General features: G+C 34.5%; 1 non-coding gene across 1 annotated transcript; it reads left to right on the top strand.

The window, feature by feature from the left end:
- Positions 1 to 497: 497 nt before the first annotated feature.
- LOC142841907 (18S ribosomal RNA) lies at positions 498 to 765 on the top strand. The gene has a single exon (XR_012909144.1). It is a non-coding gene; the product is annotated as an 18S ribosomal RNA (ribosomal RNA).
- Positions 766 to 14,883: the final 14,118 nt, after the last annotated feature.

Genomic DNA, 14,883 nt, shown 5'->3' on the forward strand with positions numbered 1-14,883 from the left:
AACTATGATTTTATGTTGTCATTGTTTGTAAAGTAGAAAAAGTTTATGTCTTATAAAATATTTTAAAGATTCTCCAATATAGATATAAACCTACCTTACAACTCTAAAGTGCTATTAATAAGTATCACATGCCAATCAACTCTCCTAAGTAATAAAGAAACTAACATAGTAATTTCATCCTGTATCATAATAAGATCCAAACTAACAATGAAAGTTTTTCACTATTAGGAAACCAGAAAATGAAAATGAATAATTGGGTCAAATATTGATTGAATATGAACCAGAAATAATACTATAGCATTTACCATGTCAAATTTAGAACAAACATAAAAGACAGTCTCATTTATTAATTTTCTGTAACTAATATTATTATTTATAAGATAAAATGTAACTTTGTATACTGTGCTTCATTTAATGTCCTGATCAATTTATACTGCTGATATGACAGGGAAAGCTAATCTTCACTGACCACTCTACTGCAACACCTAGGTAGCCTAATTCCTAAAAGGGAATTGCTTCTACTTTTATTTCAGTTAGAAATCATCTCATGTATAAGATCAAATTCCTCATATTGCGCCGCTAGAGGTGAAATTCTTGGACCAGCGCAAGACGGACCAGAGTGAAAGCATTTGCCAAGAATGTTTTCATTAATCAAGAATGAAAGTCGGAGGTTCAAAGACGATCAGACATCATCGTAGTTCCGACCATAAACAATGCCGACTGGCGGCCGCCTGGATACCTCAGCTAGGAATAATGGAATAGGACAGCGGTTCTATTTTGTTGGTTTTCGGAACCGAGGTCATGATTAAGAGGGACGGCCGGGGGCACAGGCTGCAAGGCACAGGCCCGGCTAGCTCAGTCAGTAGAGCATGAGATTCTTAATCTCAGGGTAGAGGGTTCGAGCCCCATGTTGGGCGCCAGATGAAGGCGTAAGTCACAAACAATCCCACACCAGTTTGGAATTATGATTAATAGGGTGGTATTTATTTAAAGGGGAAAAAAACTTACAGATCACCATCCCAGACAATGGCCCTCTGCACAATCAGAAAGGAGTCTAGTCGCCGGAAATGGAGCAGGAAGCAAAAAGAGAGTGAGGAGGGAAGTGGCCGCTTTTTTTAAAGAGAGAGACCACACCCCAATGGGCTGGTATCTCAGCGGCTATTGGCTGGAGGAGCGGAAGGACCTCCCACAACACAATCTCACATTTGAGTTAAGGAAGACACCTCTGAATCATTGAGCTTGAAATACATTAAAAATATCACCATGATAACACATCAAGGTTGGAGTGAGTTTAAATAGTTGAACAAAGTATTATGACATTATTATTGAAAAAAATACACCACATAATTTATCATGTATGTTCAATATATAGAGTAGGTTCCAGGGAGATTGTATAATATTAGCACAATATACTTCTTTTGAATCATTTTATTTTAAGGATAAATAAAGATACCCACATATCCTTCCATGTTTTAATCAAGCAATAAAAATTATGTGTAGATGATGTCCTATTTTTAAATTAGTCTATGATTATCATATCTTGCAGGAATAAAAATATTTCTCAAGGTGAATATTAAGATTAACAAGTGATTATACTTAGTGTATGCATGTTCACACATTGTGATTCCTTTAGTTAAAAAAAATAAAATAAAAAGCAGGTCTGGAGAGATGGTTCAGCAGTTGAGAGCATTGATTACTCTCCCAAAGAACCAAAATTTGATTTCTACCACCCACCTGGTGCTTAACAAGCATCTGTAACTCAGGTTTCTTGGGATTTGTCTCTCTCTCTGGCATCTATGGGAACTGCATGTGTGTAGTGCATACATGCATCTATACACACAAAATATTTTTGAAGTGTATTTATGATCCCATGATCCCATCTGTTCTTGGATGTAGGTTCTATGATGACAATTAGGGTAGTCACTAATCTTACTAAAGGGGTGAGACAAGGGAAGGGAGGGGAAACTGGAATGGTATGTAAAATGAAAAGTAAATTTTTTAATAAAAAATAAAAATTTATTTATTAAAACTAAAAATCAAGACAAAAAAGCTTATCAAGAAAAAGCCTTGAATTTGTAATATATTTAAAGAATCCAGAGGTAAAAATATATTAAACAGAAGCCAGTGAGGTGACTCTGTAGGTAAAGGCAAATTTGACAACCTCAGTTAGAACCCTGGGACTCATATAGTAGAAGAAAAAGAGAATCTACTGCAAGTTTTTTTTTGACTTATGCATTTGTAGTATTTTTGTATGTATGGATGTGAACACAACAAATAAATATATTAAAAGGGATAAAAATATACTGATAAATGCATGAAAGCATAAAATACAAATTGCATAGATAAAGGCAGATGTAAATATGTATGCTAAATATAGAATAATAAAATAATGATGGTAATAACTATAATTCTAAAACAAGACATGAAAATATGAAGAGTAACTATAAACATAAAATTTAATAACATGGTCACATATGTTTGTAATGTATTTCATTCATATACTGATACATATAATTCTATCTAAAATGTTAACATTGTGAGAAATTTAAAACTTTGTTATTTACAACTTCGTAAATATAACACAAATAAAACTAATAAATTTGAGATAACGATTATATAAATTATTTGTTGTGTGTATAATGACATGCATTACAGAATGTATTCCTGTCATTAAGTAAGCCATGATGGTATCTATAATTCTATAAGAAAAACAACATGAGAGTATGGGTAAGCCACACATGGGTTTTACTACTGTAGTATTGTATGAGAATTTTGGATGTCAGCCCCACGTGACATTTTAGGAAGAATGCCCATTTTTAGCACTGCAGCTACCAGCTTGTTCAGAAATACTGACCTAAAAAATTTGTTCTTCAACAACAGGATCCTGTCACACAACAAAATGTAAAGACTAAGGTTTAAAATCTTACCTCTGTCATCACAAACCGAAGGAAATTTTACAAAGAAACTATTTTTAGAATTCTAACTTTGTAATCCTGAGTTGAATATATATCTTGCAAGAAAGCTGTGAAGAAAGCATAGAAATTGTAAGCACTTTATAAGCCTTGAAAATATCATAAATTCTTATGAGATATATTATTTTGTTATGAACACACTTTTCAAAATTGTAAAGACATATGACAGTTATTCAATTTATTATAACATATGCATATTTATTGATCCTAATTTTTTACTCACCAAAGAACAAATACATAAAGAAAAAATTGAGATCAAAACAATCATAAGAGCTCAGCTATTTATTCCATTACAAGAACCCTGCTTTATTATTAATGCTTTATTCAGACTTATTTATTATTATTGCTGAATTATAGTGAAATTTCACATAAGTGAAAATAAGAGGGCTTCCCTCAGGTAATGCTATGGGACAACAATCCTGTCAATTGTATTATTTTTAGTAAAATGCTGATTGGCCAGTAGCGAGGCAGGAAGTATAGTTAGTTGGGACGACCAGGCAGGAAGTAGAGGTAAGGCAGTAAGAATTATGGGAAGAAGGAAGTTTCATTATGCAGTCTTCACCCAGACAGAGAGGAAACTAGACTCAGAGCAAGTGAGATGTGACTGCCTCGCTGAAAAAGGTACCAAGGCACATGGCTAACACAGACAAGTACTATGGGTAATATAAGTTATAAGAGTTAAGAAGAAGCCAAAGCTAATAGGCCAATCAGTTTATAAATAATATAGACATCTGTGTTTTTACTTGGGACTAAAGAGATGTAGGACCTGGTGGGACAGAAACCTCTGTTAACAAGGTAAGGACCAGGTTTAATGCATTCAAAGTTGGCTCTCTTCTTTACATTTAGCCGGATGCCTATCATTCTGTATATATTGAATGCTTGGCAGTATAAGACCTGTGAGCTCTTTAAGTTCTAAGCTTTATCCAGGGTATATGTCAACAACATCATCAGGCATTTTGTGGCTCCAATTATTATCACCTGACATAAAATCTATTCGTTATATTTTAAAATTCATAAAGATTACAAAATAATAAATTGTTTTAAGAATCAATGGAAGAAAAGTGAATCTCTAAAATCAAGTATCCAGTATTTTTTCTTTCACTTTGTTTGTTCAGATCAGACATATTGTCTGACCAAATTCATACAACAAAGACTTACAAAATTCACATCTGAGATCAAGCCACCATGGCTCCTACTGCTTCCTGAAGGTTAACTGTAATTTGTGCAAAAGTCCATATCTTAGCAAGTACATTTTGTTTCCACTTAAGGTTTAAAACTTTAAAATATATTTGAGTTTTTTGAGATATAGATGAATTATTTAAGTAAGAAACACAATGCCAGAAATGAAATTATTAGCAAATACATAATAAAAATCAACATTTAAACAAAATACTTTGGCTTGGAGTGCAAAGAGCAATAAGAACTGAAAAATTATTACTTAATATATAGGCATTTCTCTAATCTACCCATTGACTAGTAAGGGAGTCTGCACAGTACTGACCTAGGCACTATCCATATGTGTGACAGTTGTGTAGCTCGGTCCCCTTGTGTGATTACCAACGGTGCGAACATGGGCTGTCTGTGACTCTATTACCTGATTTTCAAACTCTACACCTCATCCTGGGTTACCTTGTTCAGCCTTAATAGGAGAGGAGGTGCCCAATCTCACTGCACCTTGATATGCCATTTTTGGCTGATATCCATTAAAAGTCTGCCCTTTTCTGAAGAGAAAGGAGGTGGAGTGGATGCAGGGGAATGGTTACAGGGGCAGGACTAGGAAGAGAGGAAAGAGTGAGGGGAAAGTGTTTGGACTAGAAAATTAATTAATTAGCTAATTAAAAATGAGGTTTTGGGATCCAAATATTTTACCTGCCTTTTCAATTCCTTCTCTGTGCATGATGAACATTTTTTTTAAATACCTAACCAAATGTCTGGATCCATCTTAAGCAAATAAGGAATTCAGAACAATCAGTCACAAGCTTTGTAATACGAATCTTTCTCAATCAATCCAGTAAAACATAAACTTTCTTACCATTACTTCTCTAGAAAATGCCCAGGAACTGTGGTTCTATCAGGGAGTCAAATAAGTTTCTCTCTAATTAATGGCCTTGACTACAAATAACAACCATGATTGCAATTTTGGAAGCCTGAACTTTGTCTATCTTCTTTTATTAATCTCTGTATGAATTTTATCATGTGATTAAGCCAGGCATATTCTTTATAAATGACTAAATTGTTCCATAGGAGATGTAAAATTACCATGTAAAATATGAATGAAATTATTTGAAAAAAAAAAGCATTATTTTAAGATGCAGTACAAAATACAGGCAAATACTCAATTCATAAACAAACTTTAAGACATCATAACTAATATATGGAGAAAGTATAAGGGTGCAGAGTTGGGAGTGGTTTAGATAAGTTTGGGGCATATTGTCATCTGAATCCAATTTATACATCTATGAACATTTTTAAAGAAAAAAATTCAGCAAAATTTGTAAAATTAATTTTTTGAATATCAAGTTAATGTTTCATTTTAAATCAGTCATCAAGGCACTTATTAAAATTGAATCACATCTATAATGTCCCAAGGTACTATAGAACCAATGAAAGAAAGCTTGTGTTTAGACAGGAACAATAAATCAATTCTGAGCAGTAGCATGCTGGTGCCAGATTACACAGGCATGTGAGAACAGACTGTGCACATCGCTTTCCAATTCCAAATTCAGTAATATCATGTGGTTAGCTGGATAAGGCATGGCAGGAGCCTTATCACAAGGAAATTGATAAAATATAGAAATCACGTTGCTGTTTTTTTTTTCCCAGAGGCACAGGCATAACTATTGTTCTTGGCTGCCGTCACTTACAAACAGCTTGTCTATTGAATACTAATTGTAGAGACCTGGATTTTCACTAAGCTGGGCTCTGAAAGCAATTTTAGTAATGGTAGCACTTCTCTCATTTTAGTATGCAAAGAACTGGCAGAATTCTTGTTAAAAACCAATGTTAATTTGCTGTGTCTGAACTTGGGTCTAAGGTTATGCAATTTTATAATACTCCTGGTGAAGTCCGTATTAGTCTATAGGTGACATGTATTGTAAAGGATTATGAAGCTACTGTTTAATTTCCTTCATCTGAAGAATGGCTTTTTATGCTGATTTTCCTATTAAAAATTATTAATCACTGGTAGTAAACCAAAGCTCTGAAGAAATTCTACACAAGTGATTTTGGAGAACTGTTTTAGTAGTAGAATAGTATAAATGACTTTTTTAATTTATATCACAAAATTTATTTTCCCCTAATAACCCAATGATTTTACTAAAATTTACATAAAACTAATAAATAGAAATGTCTAAATAGAAACTAAAATACAAGAAAACTAATAAATAGAAATGTCTAAATAGAAACTAAAATACAAGATTAAAAATTAATCAATGCTCAAAATCTACTATGCACATAAAGCAGAGGATGTGTATGGGGGTGGCTATTTCTTCAGAGCCACAAGGAGAGGATCATAGCCATGGTCTCCAAAATTTGAAACATATCTATGAAATTCTGCAAATATAAGACAGAATAAGGATGAAGATGCACAGCTAAAAACACACTCCTTTAAACTTCAATCTGTAGTTTCTCCAAAAATCATTGATATCCATACTATTCTATTCAATGGTATTTTTATTAATTATATACACTGGAATAAGCAATGATTGTGTATTCAGAAACCCAGACTAACATACTTACACTGAAGAAAGACACAGGATTTGAGCCTGTAGAAGAAAACTCACTATATGTTTACATATGATTCAACCAGTATCCAGGTGAAATTTTCTGAAGTAGCATGGACAGATATCACATGTGTGCATGAGCACACACACACACACACACAAAGAGAGAGAGAGAGAGAGAGAGAGAGAGAGAGACAGAGAGACAGAGAGACAGAGAGACAGAGAGACAGAGAGACAGAAAGGTAGAGTGAAAGAGACAGAGTAGGATGGGGAGAGACAAAGATATGGAGAGACAGACGGAAAGAGAGTCACTATTAACAAAAAAGAAAGCTGAACGTGTATAAGGGACTTACTGTGAATAGGCCACAACTTGAATGCTGGTAAAAGATATTCTTTCCAACTAGAAGGTATGTCTGTCATGAGAAATGTAGTTAATAAAGTTCAACTTGAATACAGGCATCACTCTACCATTGCATTGATTTTAATGCAAAGATAATAATGGAATCTGAATAAACATGAAGCTATTTAGAAAACAGAATGAAAACTTAATGAAAGTAAGGTAGAGAACAGTGATTAACATACATTCTAAGAATAAAAAGGTTTCTTAAGACAAGTATTTCTCCCAAAGGAAAATAAATACAAATAGCATGAGTTGTATAATGATAAAAGGAGCTGCAATAACACAAAGGTACAAAAATTAAACTATGAAACAGGTAAATGAAAACTAACAGAACTCACTAAGTAAATGAAACATGAGCAAAGTACATAAACAATAAATAATCACATTAGAAGAAACTAAATTAAATATTAACATTCCTGAAAATACATTAAGTCTTAATGAAAACCACATAAAAATATTATAACAGATAAAAGCAAAATGGATATTGAAATGTTAAGAGAAATACCTGAAGACCAGACAAAAGTTATGCAGCTCTCCCGGAATGACTGTTTTGCAGAACGAAGCAAGACTTATCAAGGCTAACAACAGCCGGAATGTGAGGCTAAAAATGATATAATGTTTCTTAAGGGGATAAAATGGTACAGAACATTCAGCATTATACATTATCTAGAAAGGAGTTGCTGAGTCTCAAGGATAAATGAAGATACATGTGGGCATTCAAGAAGAAAGAACAAGTTAGTCATTTACAAAGAAGGTTCTATTCTGTTCTCCCCATGGTAGATTAGGCGATACTAGATTTACTCCCCTTTTTGAATAAAACTGAAAAGTAAAATGGAAGAAAGAATTGTTTTCAGACGGTGGGAAAAAGCAGTTCAGAACTGCTGTGCCAACCTAGAGAAACAAGTTTGCTAAACACTAACCCGTGATAACTGTGTGCCTACAGCCTTTTGTAAAACAAACAAAAAACTGTGAGAACCAAGCCCACTATACTTTTTTTTAGCAAAAAATTAAATATCATAATTTGAGAAAGAATGGTCTAGAAATAATAAAGTAGATAATTATAGTGTGATGACATATATAAGATAAAAGTCATGGCCTTCATCCTGAAGATCCTCTTTAAGGGAACACTTCTGCATTGCTGGTGGGAATGCAAATTGTTATAGCCTCTTTGGATATCAGTATGTCAATTTCTCAAAAGCTTAGGAAACAACCTTACTCAAGACTTAGCAATACCACTTTTGAGTATATACCCAAAGGATGCTCAATCATACCACAAGGACATGTGCTCAACTATGTTCATAGCAGCACTGTTTGTTATAGACAGAACCTGGAGACAACATAAATGCTCCTCAACCGATCAATGGATAAGGAAAATGTGGAACATTTACACAATGAAGTACTACAGAGCAGAAAAAAAATAATGACATCTTGAAATTTGCAGGCAAATGGATGGATCTAGAAAACATCATATTGAGAGAGGTAACCCAGGCCCAGAAAGACAAATATCATAAATACTCACTCATAAATGGCTTTTAGACATAAAGCAAAGAAAACCAGCCCACGTTTCACAATCCCAAGGAACCTGGAAAACAATGAGGATCCTAAAAGAGACTTACATAGATCTAATCTACACAGGAAGTAGAAAAAGACACGATCTCTTTAGTAAATTGGGAGCATAGGGACCATGGGAGAGGGGTGAAGGGGAAGGGAGAATAAGGGAGGGGAGCAGAGAAAAATGTATGGCTCACTTATATATATAATCCCCTTTAATCTTACACTGGGTATTAAGTTAAAATTATGTAGTGTGGAACTCCAAGATGACAAAAAACATCTTAGACATTGACAACCTTAGCAGTTTTAGAAGTTTGTATCAGACACAGATAGTTTTGAATTCCAATCAGCCACAACAAAGACTGGTAAATACTGAGTCTTAGCTAGAAACCTCAAAAGAATTGCGACTGAACAGTGGGTAAAGACTAAGTGATCTCAGAATCTTGCTTAACTTGTGTATGTAGAAAGCCTAAAAAGAAATTTGTTTTCAAGTAACTTAAATTCCTATATAACAAAATCTCACTGGTTTCCAAATGATAGTTCAAGTCCAGTGTTCTCACAGATACCCTGGAGTTACTGATTGAATCATAAAGCAAACCCAAAAGGCACAAATCTGAGAAAGGGACTAAAAAGGATAAGGGTGTGGCTGGTGAGGAAGGGGAGAGATATAAAAGGATAGGAGGAGAGAGTTACTATAATGCATTATACAGATGTAAAAAATATTTAAACAGCTAACCCCCCACACACACCATTTTGAGAAGGCATTAAAATTCATTTTGAGAAGGCATCAACAACATACAATGATGATGTCTAAAATTCATTCTTTTTTCTTGTCATACTAAGAAGTAGAAAATTAGAAACAAACCTACATATGATGAAAATAAAATGCAGAATTATATAGATGAAAGTATAACCAAAATAAAAATTACATTATGATAAAGCTCATAATTTTTAGAGTTGAAAAATAGTCTTTAAAATAAAAGTTTATAGAATAAATTTAATACTTCTGACACTTAAATCCAACCTGACCCTTATAACATGACTGAACCATCGCAGAAAAAGGTAATTATACTGCAGCCACCGTGCTGTGCAAAGTGCTTATTTTGATCTAATCCTGTTTATCTACTTTTCGTTTTATGTGTTTGGAGTCTTATTCAAACAATCTTATCCATACAAGCGTTCTCCTTATCTTCTAACAGTTTCAGTTTCTTGCTTCACGTGTGGGTCTTTGAACCATTTAAAGTTAATTTATTTTTGTTTTATAAATAGCAGTTTATTTAGTCATAGGCAGTTTTGATTTGTTATTGTTTAGCTTTGCAACCCGTTAAATGCTCTCGAGATTAGCCTCTTTTCTGATGTATACCTGGCCAAAAAAAAAAAAAAATCCTCCCTTTCTGCATGCCGTCTTTTTAGTGATACATTCTCTGCCTTGCAAAAACTTAATTTCACATACTATCGCATGTTAGTGCTTAGCACGATTTCTTGTGTCATCGAAGTCCTGTTCAGAAAGTTACTTTTCAAAAGCGTTTTCTATATATTTTCTTCTACTAATTCGATCTTTGGACCATTTTGATATTTTTCAGCACAATCAGGGAACAATGATAGCATAGTCTCAGTCATTTTCTAAAGTGATAAAAATTGATCTATTTCTGAGAGACTATAATAGTGGGTTATTAGAGGACAGAACTGGAGGAAGAATAAGGAAGTCTGAAACAAAAACCAAAATAGCATTACATGGGGAGGAGCAAGAATTCATTCTAATGTTCTACAATGCAGTGGAAAAAAACTACAATCTACACTAATTTTAAATCATATCAAAATAGGGTTTTAAATCTACTAATGCAGAGAAGTGGTATTTTGAGGATATAAAAGCTGAAAAATATCCTAAATTAATCATTATATATTATACACCTGTACTAAATTATTATACCGTATCTCATAAATAAGTAGCAATATTACTTGTAAAATATTTTCAATAAAAGATCTGGTGAGATGACTCAGTGAGTAGAGATACTTGTCTCCATGTCTGATGTCCAAAGCTCTATCAACAGAACCCATGGGGCGGGAAGAGGGAACCCACTCCTGCAACTCTATAGCTTTCAGTATTGGATTTAAATATATAATTCTTAATAAGAAAATGATATAAAATATTAATCAGTACCAAATTCTTCATTCCTAACAATAATTAAAATATTTAGGCAGAATAAGCCGAAGATATATCACTATGCAAGAACTTGTCTGTTTTTTCTGCGTTTATTATTTTCAAATCAATGTTAAATAGCTAATAAAACATAATACATGAATAATATTGTTCATGAAAAACTATTTCTCATATTCCTTTCATGTATTATGGATTATTTTTTCATGAAAACTGCAAGTTGAAAGGGTTGCTATTTTAAAACCTAAAGCAATCTACTTTCTGGATTTAATCCCATTGTTCTATAATTGAATGCATTTTGTATTTATTACATTCAATGTATGAATAATTAGAAAAAAAGGAGGCTAAATGTGTTCACCTGCTTCTAAAAGGGTATATTGCAAACTCTGTACCACTTTTAGGAGAGATACAACCTAAATCTTTACTGAAGTTGAGAACTGCTAGCAATTATTGTTTGTGTTATTTACTAGATTAAAATCTTTCTGAGTAAACCACTTTCCCATAGGAAGCTTTTATAGAGCACTATCCTCTGGCTAGAAGAGCCATCAGTTACCAGGAAGTTGTGACTACATATAAGAGGCCTTCAGCAACTGGTATGTTTATCCCTTATAGCGGGAGGGGATGGGGAGGATGACTTCACCCTATATACCAATTGCCTATATTATATACAATTTTGCCTGGACTGCATATGCTCTCTGGAGGTTACAGAGTATATAGAATAGAAGGTTAACTGAAGATGTGTTGTATCAGTACAGCTGTGAGAAATAATTCTCTTCAATGGTTTGGCTACATTGGGGTCTCCCACATACCTTAAGTAACCACTCATTATACTCTATAAGTGAGTTGAATAAACTCTTTGATTACCAGATTCAGACTTTATTAGAATTGTACTTTGGTCTGTCAGCAATACTGTCTGTAGTGTTCAAGAAATGACAGGTAATGTATGTGATTATGTGTTAAAAATATTGGTAGCTTTAAGATTTTGTTATGATGTTTATCTTTTGTAAAGCTGATCATGATGAATGTGTTTAGTTGACACAAAGGATTATCATTAAGTTGCCACTCTGGAGTGCCTAAACTCACCTAATCTGTCCATACTTGACAGCAATGCTTCACTTTCTGGTTTCACTCCTAGAGCACCCTTGATATTTTGTCATTGTTGCTGCTTTGGTTTGTTTTCCTTTGGGAAGATTTTAAATATAATTAAGATTAACTAGTATTTATCAAACATAATATATGATAATATGTGAAACAGAACTCTCTGAACATGGCGGACAATGAAGGCTGATGAGAAGCCAAGGACAATGGCAATAGGTTTCGATCCTACTGTCTGAACTGGTTTTGTGGGAGCCTAGCCTGTTTGGCTGCTCACCTTCCTGGACCTGGATGGAGGGGGGAGGGGACTTCCCACAGGGCAGGGAATCCGGTCTGCTCTTCAGACTACAGAGGGAGAGAGAATGGAGTGGAGGAAGGGGAGAGGAGGGGGAGGAGGGGGAGGGAAACAACAAAGTTATATAACTAGCCTAAAGTCCATCAACAGATGAATGAATTAAAAAAATCAGATATATGGGGTTAATGAAGATCTTTTCCCAATCTGTAGGCTGTCATTTTGTCTTGTTGACCGTGTCCTTTGCTTTACAGCTTATCAGTTTCGGGAGGTCCCATTTATTAATTGTTTTCTCAGTGTCTGTGCTGCTGGAGTTTTATTTGGGAAGTGATCTCCTGTGCCAATGCATTCAAGTGTACTTCCCACTTTCTCTTCTATAAAGTTCAGTGTGGCTGGCTTTATGTTGAGGTCTTTGATACATTTGGACTTGAGTTTTGGGCATGGTGATAGATATGAGTCTATTTTCATTCTTCTCCATTCAAAATTTTCCACTTCCTCCCCTCCTCCCATTTCCTTCCCACTCCTTCATTCAACCTCCTTCCTCCCCCTCCAGTCTTAAGAGATGGCAGGAAACCCTGTCCTGTGGGAAGTCTAAGGCCCTCCCCACTCCATACAGGCCTAGAAAGGTGTGCATCCATATAGACTAGGGTCCCAAAAAGCTAGTACATGCAGTAGAAATAAGTCCCGGTGCCATTATCAATGGCTTCTCAGTCAGCACCCATTGTCAGCCACATTCAGAGAGTCTGGTTTGATCACATGCTCGTTCGGTCCAAGTCCAGCTGGATTTGGTGAGCTCCCATTAGATCAGGCACACTGTATTAGTGGGTGGACCAATCCCTTGTGGTCCTGACTTCCTTGCTCATTTTCTCCCTCCTTCTGCTCTTCAACTGGACCTTGTGAGCTCAGTCCAGTGCTCAGATGTGGGTCTCTGTCTCTATCTCCATCCATCGCTGGACAAAGGTTCTATGGTGATATTCGAGGAACAGAGAATCCTCAACAGAAGAAGTTCAAATGGCCAAAATATACTTAAGGTCGTGTTCAATTTCCTTAACGATCAGGGAAATGCAAATCTAAACAATGTTGACATACCATCTTACACCTGTCAGAATGGCTAAAATCAAAAACACCAATGATAACCTATGCTGGAGAGGATGTGGAGTAAGAGGAACATTTATCCATTGCTGGTGGGAATGCAAACTTGTAAAACCACTTTGTTCAGCTATGTTCAAAGCAGCATTATTAGTAATAGCCAGAACCTGAAAACAACCTAGATGCCCCTCAATGGAAGAATGCATAAAGAAAGTATGTAACATATACACATTAGAGTACTACTCAGTGGCAAAAAAAAAAAAAAACAAACCAATGACATGTTGAATTTTGCATACAAATGGATGGAAATAGAAAACACTATCCTGAGTGAGAGATAACCCATACCCAAAAAGATGAATATGGTATGTACTCACTCATTAGTGGACTCTAGCCATAAACAAACGGCATTGAGCCTATAGTTCACAACCCTAGAGAAACTAAATAATAAGGTGAACCCAAAGAAAAACATATATACACCCTGCTGGAAATTGGAAGCAGACAAGATCGCTGAACAAAAGTTGGGAGCATGGGGGCAGGGTTGGGAGTAGGGTGGTGCAAAAGGGAGACATGAAGAGACAAAAAATTCTTAATGGATTGTATAGTGCACTAGGCACTATATTTATTGATTATCTCTATGTTTTTTTAAAAAAAAATTCTGGCATCAGATGCTCTCTGAGACTGAAGGATTAAATCATGACTCCTTTCTTCATGCATCTTTCATGCTTCTAATGCCAGGAAGAGGAAGGACACTGCCAAAATCAGCTAAAGATCAACCTAGGTCCCCTTAAGTAACATTAACTATTTTATTCAGTTGCTTTCTGGAAGCAGAAAATACATTAGGTTCTCTTTCACTAGTTGAAAGATTATCAAAATGATGTCTTGTCCTGAGAGTACACTTCCTTCATCTCAATTCAGAGCAGACCTTTCCAAACTGTACATTTGTATAATCCTTTACAGCCCACCTGCTCTTTTTCTTTGAAGACCTGCATAAGTGTTATTGGTAATTATCTTTCCACAATTCAACCTTATGCAACTTTTAAGTCTCACCTAGTCCAAGCCATACACAAAAAAACTATAAGAAGCTAAGGAATACTGAGAGAAGAAGAAAGTATTCTTCCTAAGGAAGAGTCCCCAAATTTATTATCCAATAGCAAATGGACATCCCTAAAACCATATACATAAAAGTAACATTATACACACATAGGAAGTTGTATTTAAGTTATATTGTTTATATTATTTATAAGCAGATTAGTTTGAATATAATATTTATGTAATATATATTAATATGAAACAATTTCAAAGAAAGTGATCAAAAGTGATGAATTTGAAAGGAAAGAAAAAGGAGAAAATTAAGTGATTATATTTTAATTTTAAAACATTTTAACATTGTTCATGATATTGATTGAGGTAAATAATAAAATGAATAAACTATAAGTGCCATGACAGAGTTTAATTTTCACAGGACATATTACTCACCCAAATATGAATCCTGAAACAAATATGTAAACTAAGGTATTTATGAACCACTAAACAAAATTATGTTATATAACATATAAAAACAAATACGCAATTTATTTCACATACCTACCACAAATATTCCATCT

The sequence above is a fragment of the Microtus pennsylvanicus genome, chromosome X (genome assembly GCF_037038515.1).
Source record: "Microtus pennsylvanicus isolate mMicPen1 chromosome X, mMicPen1.hap1, whole genome shotgun sequence".
Lineage (NCBI taxonomy): Eukaryota > Metazoa > Chordata > Mammalia > Rodentia > Cricetidae > Microtus > Microtus pennsylvanicus.